Source organism: Schistocerca gregaria, chromosome 2, assembly GCF_023897955.1.
Source record: "Schistocerca gregaria isolate iqSchGreg1 chromosome 2, iqSchGreg1.2, whole genome shotgun sequence".
NCBI classification, from domain to species: Eukaryota; Metazoa; Arthropoda; class Insecta; order Orthoptera; family Acrididae; genus Schistocerca; species Schistocerca gregaria.
This window is the reverse complement of record NC_064921.1, coordinates 860,217,658-860,227,009: the sequence shown is the minus strand read 5'-3', so window position 1 is coordinate 860,227,009 and position 9,352 is coordinate 860,217,658.

Here is a 9,352-nt window from a genome sequence, read left to right as displayed (position 1 = left end):
AGTTGGTTACACTGCAATTTATCAGAAAGATGAGTGCAGCTGTGTGTTTGTGCTTAAGTTGCTGTCAAAAGTTCATGTTAGTGAATTGTTATAGAGATGGGACAATTTGCATTAGAATAGTGAAGTGATATTGTGGAGTGTTGTATAAAGACAGGCTCCATCAAGAAATGTAAAGAAATATTTCAAGTGAAATATCCTGGTACTAAACTCCCACAACCAGCACAATTAAATTATGACACTCACATTGAGAATTGCATTCTGCAACTCGTGAACATATTAATAAACTAATGTAGTATTAATGGTGGTGTAACAAAATTCGTCCAATCTGGACAACCATTAGTAAACAAAAAGGTGCTTCTTATTCTGCCAATAACCTGATGATCAAAAATCTTCAAATGTTTCCAGCAGCTGCATGTAATATTTATACAGACATGGACTGTACCTATGGCTCAAATTATTTCTTTATTTCATTACTTATTATTATGGTTCCTGCTAATAAAAGCTCAGCTTGCAATTGTGCCTTTAAAATACCCATGGCAACATTTCCAGCATCTCTTATAAACATGGAACTACACTTTTAAATATTATTATTATTACACTTATTTATTCTTTTTTGGTTAGTTCATTGTTACTTTGATCTCGGATGTCAGGCTTACCAGATTCATGTGGGACACCCAGAATATCTTCTGCAAGTTACAGGGCTGGTGTAGGTGGTGGTAGGTGGGTGCATAGGCAAGTCTTACAGCAGTGATGGTTACAGGGATAGGAGCCATTGATTTCATAGTCACTGAAAGCGAGCTACACACTTCTGTTCACATTAAACCTTCTAACAAACATGAGTACTTTCATTTTGACAGTTGCAATTCTTTCTATTTCAAACGTTCCCTCCCATACAGCCTTGGCATTTGAGGCAAATGTATTTGCTCAGATGCAGACTCTTTACAGGAATACAATACCATTCTCACCTCAGCCTTGGCTAGATACAATTCCCCCAAAAGCATAGTTCAAAAACAGATTTCCCGAGCCATCACATCTAATTCTAGTACTTCTGATCCCTCCAAAAAACAACTTCTGAGTATACTAAACGTCACTCAGTAGTATTCTGTTCTTGAATGTGTTTACCTGCTACCTTGAAAAGGTTATGACTTCCCAAAATAATGCCCTGACATTTTGCCCACCACACACAGACTATCTTTCCTTCGCCCTCAAATTCTCTGCAATATACTTGTCAGATCATATGATCCTTTTCCACCCATTTCCTTAGGCTATGGCTCCTACCCCTGTGAAAGTGTCCATTGTAAGAACTGCTCTATTCTCTCTCATACAACCAACCATACCAGTCCTGTAACTGATGAGCCAGATGTGAAACAACACTTCAATAATAGCTATTATGTTAACACTGCTCGGCCTTCTACAGTAGCATGACTACCACCAAGTTATCAGTTAAGATGAATGGGAATAGCAGAGGGTGTATACTAGAAGCAGACAATATCGCTTTGCAGAGCATGCTGTACATTGTGACAGTCATGACCTCGGTGCCTGTTTCACTGCATGTGCATTCTGGATTCTTCCCAAGATACCAGTTTCTCAGAACTCCACAGACTGGGAGAGGCACTACAACATATCCTTGGTTCTCGCCATCCACTCAGCAATAATTTACTTTAATTTGTTTGGTCTCAACATTTATTCATGGTAACTATTCCTTTCTTCACTTCCTTTTTGTTTTTTATGTCTTTCATTTTCTGATCTATCCTTTATTTGTGCTTCCTCCCCCCACCCACTCTTATTAACACATGCACAATGTTTTCACAATAATCTCTGTCTTGCATATTACCCTGTTTTCCATCTTTAAGCTCTTTGGCTTCCAAATCTCATCTGGTGCAGTCCTCAACAATCAGTCTCCCTTCTCATCCTGTCTGGTAAGTCTCCCCTGACTTGGGGTTCTGGGTGACTTTTCTGAATTTTGCCCCTTTTACTAAACCTGACTAGTCCTTTTCCTTCACCACTTGCCCTTCCACTTCAACCTTTCTGCCAGAAGAAGGAACCAAAGGCTCCAAAAGCTGAAAACTTTTACATCTTTGTATGTGTGTTTTCCTGTAACTGTTTGGCGAATAGATTTTTTAACTGTCCAATTATACACTCCTGGAAATGGAAAAAAGAACACATTGACACCGGTGTGTCACACCCACCATACTTGCTCCGGACACTGCAAGAGGGCTGTACAAGCAATGATCACATGCACGGCACAGCGGACACACCAGGAACCGCGGTGTTGGCCGTCGAATGGCGCTAGCTGCGCAGCATTTGTGCTCTGCCGCCGTCAGTGTCAACCAGTTTGCCGTGGCATACGGAGCTCCATCGCAGTCTTTAACACTGGTAGCATGCCGCGACAGCGTGGACGTGAACCGTATGTGCAGTTGACGGACTTTGAGCGAGGGCGTATAGTGGGCATGCGGGAGGCTGGGTGGACATACCGCCCAATTGCTCAACACGTGGGGCGTGAGGTCTCCACAGTACATCGATGTTGTCGCCAGTGCCCGTCGACCTGGGACCAGACCGCAGCGACGCACGGATGCACGCCAAGACCGTAGGATCCTACGCAGTGCCGTAGGGGACCGCACCACCACTTCCCAGCAAATTAGGGATACTGTTGCTCCTGGGGTATCGGCGAGGACCATTCGCAACCGTCTCCATGAAGCTGGGCTACAGTCCCACACACCGTTAGGCCGTCTTCCGCTCACGCCCCAACATCGTGCAGCCCGCCTCCAGTGGTGTTGCGACAGACATGAATGGAGGGACGAATAGAGACGTGTCATCTTCAGCGATGAGAGTCACTTCTGCCTTGGTGCCAATGATGGTCATATGCGGGTTTGGCGCCGTGCAGGTGAGCGCCACAATCAGGACTGCATACGACCGAGGCACAGAGGACCAACACCCGGCATCATGGTGTGGGGAGCGATCTCCTACACTGGCCGTACACCTCTGGTGATCGTCGAGGGGACACTGAATAGTGCACGGTACATCCAAACCGTCATCGAATCCATCGTTCTACCATTCCTAGACCGGCAAGGGAACTTGCTGTTCCAACAGGACAATGCACGTCCGCATGTATCCCGTGCCACCCAACGTGCTCTAGAAGGTGTAAGTCAACTACCATGGCCAGCAAGATCTCCGGATCTGTCCCCCATTGAGCATGTTTGGGACTGGATGAAGCGTCGTCTCACGCGGTCTGCATGTCCAGCACAAACGCTGGTCCAACTGAGGCGCCAGGTGGAAATGGCATGGCAAGCCGTTCCACAGGACTACATCCAGCATCTCTACGATCGTCTCCATGGGAGATAGCAGCCTGCATTGCTGCGAAAGGTGGATATACACTGTACTAGTGCCGACATTGTGCATGCTCTGTTGCCTGTGTCTATGTGCCTGTGGTTCTGTCAGTGTGATCATGTGATGTATCTGACCCCAGGAATGTGTCAATAAAGTTTCCCCTTCCTGGGACAATGAATTCACAGTGTTCTTATTTCAATTTCCAAGAGTGTATTAGATTGACAGTAATATTGTCACTTCACAATTTTACTATGTCATCCAGTAGCTCCTCTAATCTTAGTACCTATTAAAGATAACAAAATGTTGAGTGTGTTTAGTTCCATTTCTTAATTTTTCAGACACAGTACATATCGTACTCCCTTTGTCAGGCTGCTACTGTCACAATTATCCCTTTCAAAATGAATATATATAGACTTCCTTGCATATCACAATCATCTTTGTTTCCTGCTTTATGCAAAAGATATTTGTCAGTTTCTTTAAATCCCATATCTCTTACCTCATCTTTGTTTATGTGTGTTTCTACTTTCAGATGAATGGCTCTCATGGACACACCAGTTTTTACTAAGTTCTCTGCAGCGTTTCTTGTCTCTTTCCACCATTCTGGATAGAAACTTTCACATACATTTTTCTGCATATCTTATATTTCACTATCACAACTCTCATTATCATATGACTCCAAGCTACCATTAAAATTTCATTACTTATACACTTTGCATACTTTCTTTAGTCTTCACAAGAGCTTACTGTTTTACTGATATCACCCAGTAAAATTTCAGTTTCATTTACCTCTCTATCACAGTTATGACCTTCCTGAATATGTTCACAGCTGTCACCATAAATATCTTCCTCAAACATTTTGCTTTCAACCTCCACATAAATTATACCATGTAATTCTTAATAAAAGTCAATCTGACTTCCTATCCTCTCTTCAGTATCTTTGTCACCATCTTTATTTTTCTCAGTACTATTGAGTCACATCTTCCTCACTAATCTCACTGTAATTGTCTAAGACACCCCCTTCACTCCTCTCACTATTACTACCTAACATAGCTTCTTCCCCCATAGTAACATATTGTCAAGTTCACCAGCTTCAACATCAGAAACAGTAAATTAACATTTTGTACTGAAATTGCTCCTCCCATGAATTATGGACCTTGCCATTGGTGGAGATGTTTGTGTGCCTCAGCAATACAGATAGCGGTACCATATGTGCAGTCACAATAGAGGGATGGAGGGGTGTCTGTTTGAGATGTCAGAAATATGTATGGTTCCTGAAGCGGGGCAGCAGCCTTTTCAGTAGTTGCAGTAGTTGCATTAGTTGCATTAGCAACAGTCTGGATGATTTACTGATGTGGCCTTGTAACATCAACCAAAATGGCCTTGCTGCACTGTTAGTGCAAACCGCTGAAAGTGAGGGGAAACTGCAGCTGCAATTTTTCCCAAGGACATGCAACTCTGCTGTATGGTTAAATATTGATAGCATCCTCTTGGGTAAAATATTCCAGAGATAAAATAGTCCCCCATTCAGATCTCTGGGAGGTGACTACACAGGAGAATGTCATCATCAGGTGAAACAAAACTGGTGTTCTACAGACTGAAAGTAGAATGTTAGATCTCTTGGTCAGGCAGGTAGGTAATAAAATTTGAGAAGGGGTAAGGGAAATGGGTAGGTTCCAGTTAAATATTGTAGGAATTAGTGAAGTTCAATTGCAGGTGGTATAGGACTTCTGGTCAGGTGAATACAGTGTTATAAAAACAATATTAAGTAGGGGGTAATGCAGGGGTAGGTTTAATAAAGAATAAGAAAATAGGAATTCGGGTGAGACACCCTGCTAAACCTACAGGACAGGACAGGTGGTTTAAATTGGAGAAAGGGGCCAAAATAAGCCGTTGTCAGTTACACTCAAACATACAACTTTATTTACTTTACTAAACATTACAAGAGCCAAGAAAATTAAAAAACAACAACAACACAGCATTAATTTTGGAACTTAATTACTGGCTGTATGTGCCATACAATGTCATGTCTTAAGGGCAAGACCACTTTAATTTAAAATTGGCTAAAAGGCAATAACTTAAGACTCAAACCAAAATCAAAAATGTAAAAGGCAGGAGGCCTTATCTGAAATCAGTTCTTTCAATTGGGCTGAAGGCCCAAACAATCTGACACCTTAAGAGTAAAACAACTTTAATTTAAAAATCAGCTGAAGGCCCATCACTTAAGACTCAACCAAAATAAATTTTTAAAAGGCTGAAAGGCCTTATCTTAAAACAGTTCTTTAATTAGGCTGAAGGCTCAAACAATCTTACGCCTTAAGGGCAAAACAACCTTAATTTAAAAATCTGCTAGAAAACATACAAATACAAACAACAAGAACAAATAAGAAAAGGCAGTACACCCAACTGCAATCAGAAGTTTCCAAGGATCAGCCTGTAATTCAAACACTAACCCTTGCTTAGGTGAGACAGGCAGTCGGCCCAACCATTTTTGATCCAACGACAACCCAATTGACAGACAGTCAACAGACCCACTGACAAGATAACTTCCACTTCACCTGACCAGCACACAACAGGGAGTTCAATGGAACAACATAAGAACTATTGGCACCCACAACCAATTACACATTGAGCTGTCAAACTAGAGACCGTGCTGGACAACGACAACACGATGAGGAAACTATGATGCCTGAATTTACGCCACTGGCCAGGGCAAGTAACTGGACCAATAACGGCCACAAAGGAAATATTCTGCTGGTGCACTTAAATTCAAAATAACCAAGTACAGCTAAACTCCACTGGAGGGTAGCTAAAATTTGCCAAGTTGAAAACACAAGTTGTTGCTCGCGGGAATGTCTCAACAGCTGACAATGAAATCCAAATGACACAATGTCAACAGTCAGACTTGCTGGTAGATTAAGTCAAAACTAAACTTTCATGTCCAGGATTGGTGAGCCAGAGACCTCATAGCAATGGGAACATCACCACACACTACGACCACACTTAGACGCTGCCAGCGGCCGTAACCAAACTATGCTCCATGGAGATTTCCTCACTGCTTCATGCCAACCAACCAACTTCCCAGCCCCGGAAATGGTGAAAGGATGAAATACACATTAGCTGATGATACAACCAGTGGAATAACCAACTGACGGTTGTCCCGCTCCAATCTCCCTCCATCAGACAGTTCATGTGTGTCACCAGTGGTCGGCGAGTACTGGCTGTTGGTGCCTCACAGGCACTCTGTCACTGACTTCACTGCTGTTGCATCGTGACTGCACTGCTGGTCCATCTGCAACTGACTGCTAGACAAACGATGACCAAGAACTACTATCGGTCACTCCTGAGAGGGTACACTTATTGATACGCGCTGCTGCTGCTGCTCACACCTAAGGAAGTAAGAAGGTAGAAACACCAGTAAATGGAACAAGAAAACGAGGCAGCAGTACAGTAATAGAAGATGATAAACAATAAATGGCATGAACACGAGCCATGCATGGCTCAGCAGGTAAGGTATGAAGGTTGCCCAGAAACTAACGCACCAATTTTTTTTCCTTAGCGGAAAATAATGCTACAAATGCAAAATTGTTACGTATGTATTATCTGAAGTCTCCTGAGTGTGCGCAAAAAGTTTCTTTCACTTTTGACAGAAAGCTTAGCTGCAGGACAGTTTCAAAATTGTGTCTGTAGGTGAAGCACATTACAAGCAATGTGCTGCCATTGAATTTGTCACTGCAGAGAAAGAAACTGTGCGGAATATTCACAAACACTTGTGCAAAATCTATGGAGAATCTGCTGTCAACAGATGTACAATTACTTGCCGGGTATGGAGGGTGAGGTCATCAGCAGGCAGTTTGGCAGAGCTCCACAATTTACGGTGTTCAGGGAGACCATCCATGGCAGTCATACCAACAACCTTGACCTAGCTCCTCAAACTTCCACTTCTTTTCAGCCATTGAAGGATGCTATTCATGGAAGACATTTTGAGTACAATGTGGAGGTGATTCATACAGTGAAGCACTGGCTCTGCCACGAGGACAAGGATTGGTTCTGACAAAGCATACATGACCTTGTTTCACACTGGAGGAAGGCAATAGAACGGGATGGAGTTTACATGGAAAAATAAGGTGTGTAGATAAAACACCATTCTTTTGTGTGTGTAATTCTAATTATGTTCAATAAAGCATTGTTGAAGAAAAAAATATGGTGCTTTGCTTTCTGGGCAACCCTTGTACTACGTACAGCTTTGTGAACACATTATTGTAGCCAAGACAGACAGAAAGCTCTCACCCAGCACAGTGGTACAAGTTTATATTTCAGCTAGATCTGCAGATGATGAAGAGATTGAAGAAATGTATAATGACATAAAAGAAGTTAGTCAGATAGTTAAGGGAGATGAAAATTTAATAGTGATTTGTGACTGGAATTCAATAGTAGGAAAATTTGTTGGTGAATGTGGACAGGGGGAAAGGAATGAAAGAGGAAGTCACCTGGTAGAATTTTGCACAGAGTACAATTTAATTATCACTAACACCTGGTTTAAGAACCATGAATGAAGGTTGTAAATGCAGAAAAGTCCTGGTGATACTGGAAGTTTTCAGATTGCTTATATAATGGTAGGACAGAGATTTTCGAATGAGATGTTAAACCTTCAGGAGGTGTGGACTCTGACCTCGATTTATTGGTTGTGAACTGTAGTTGAAAACTGAAAAAATTGCAAAAAAAGATAGGAAATTAAGGAGATGGGACCCAGATAAGTTGAAAGAACCAGAGGTTGCTGAGAGTATCAGAAGGAGCTTGGGCAACAATTGACAAGAACAGGGGAAAGGAATACTGTAGAAGAGAAATGGGTAGCTTTCAGACATGAAATAGTGAAGGCAATAGAGGAATCAAATAGATAAAAAAAGCAAGGCTAAGGAGAAATCCTTTGATAAGACAGGAGATTTTTAATTTAACTGTTGAAAGGAGAAATATAAAATGCAGTTAATGAAGCAGGTGAAGGGTGATCTCAAAAATGAGATTGACAGGAAGTGTAAAATGGCTAAGCAGTAATGGCTATGGAACAAATGTAAGGATTTGGGTGATAGATAGATACCACTTACAGGAACATTGTCAACTCTCTTTGAAATTCTGAAAGTAACAGGGGTAAAAAACAGGTAGCAAAAAGCTATTTACAACTTGTACAGAAACCAGATGGCAGTTATAAAGAGTCAACGGGCATGAAAGGGAAGCAGTGGTTGAGAAAGGGGTGTGACATGGTCATAGCCCAGCCTTTATGATATTCAACTGTACATTGAGCAACCAGTAAATAAAACTAAAGAAAATCATGAAATATGAATTAAAAGTCCATGGAGAATAAATAAAAACCTTGAGGTTTGTTGATAACATTGTAATTCTGTCAAAGGTAGCAAAGGACTTGGAAGACCACTGAACAGAATGGACAACATCTTGAAAGGGGAACATAAGATGAACATCAATAAAAGCATAACAAGGATAATGGAATTTAATCAAATTAAATCAGGTTATGCTGAGGGAATTTGATTTGGGAATGAGACACTTAAAGTAGTAGTTAAGTTTGCTATTTGGGGAGCAAAATAACTGATGATGGCCAAAGTAGAAAGGATATAAAATGTATACCGGGAAGAGAAAGAAAAACATTTCTGAAGAAGAGAAAGTTGTTAAATTTGAGTGTAGATTTAAGTGTTAAGAAGTCTTTTCTGAAAGTATTTGGATGGAGTGTAGTCATTTATTGAAGTAAAAATAGACAATAAACAATTTAGACAAGAAAAGGATAGAAGCTTATGAATGTGGTGCAAGAGAAGAATGCTGAAGATTAGATGGGTAGATCACATAACTAATGTATGTGGATGGGGCAGGGGGGAGGGGGGGGGGTTAAAATCACAGAGGGAGACTAAGAGATGAATACAGTAATCAGACTGAGAAGGATTGTAGGTTGGGGAGTTATTTGGAGCTGAAGAGGGTAGCATGGAGATGATGCATTAAACCAGTTTTTGATCCAGAACCACAG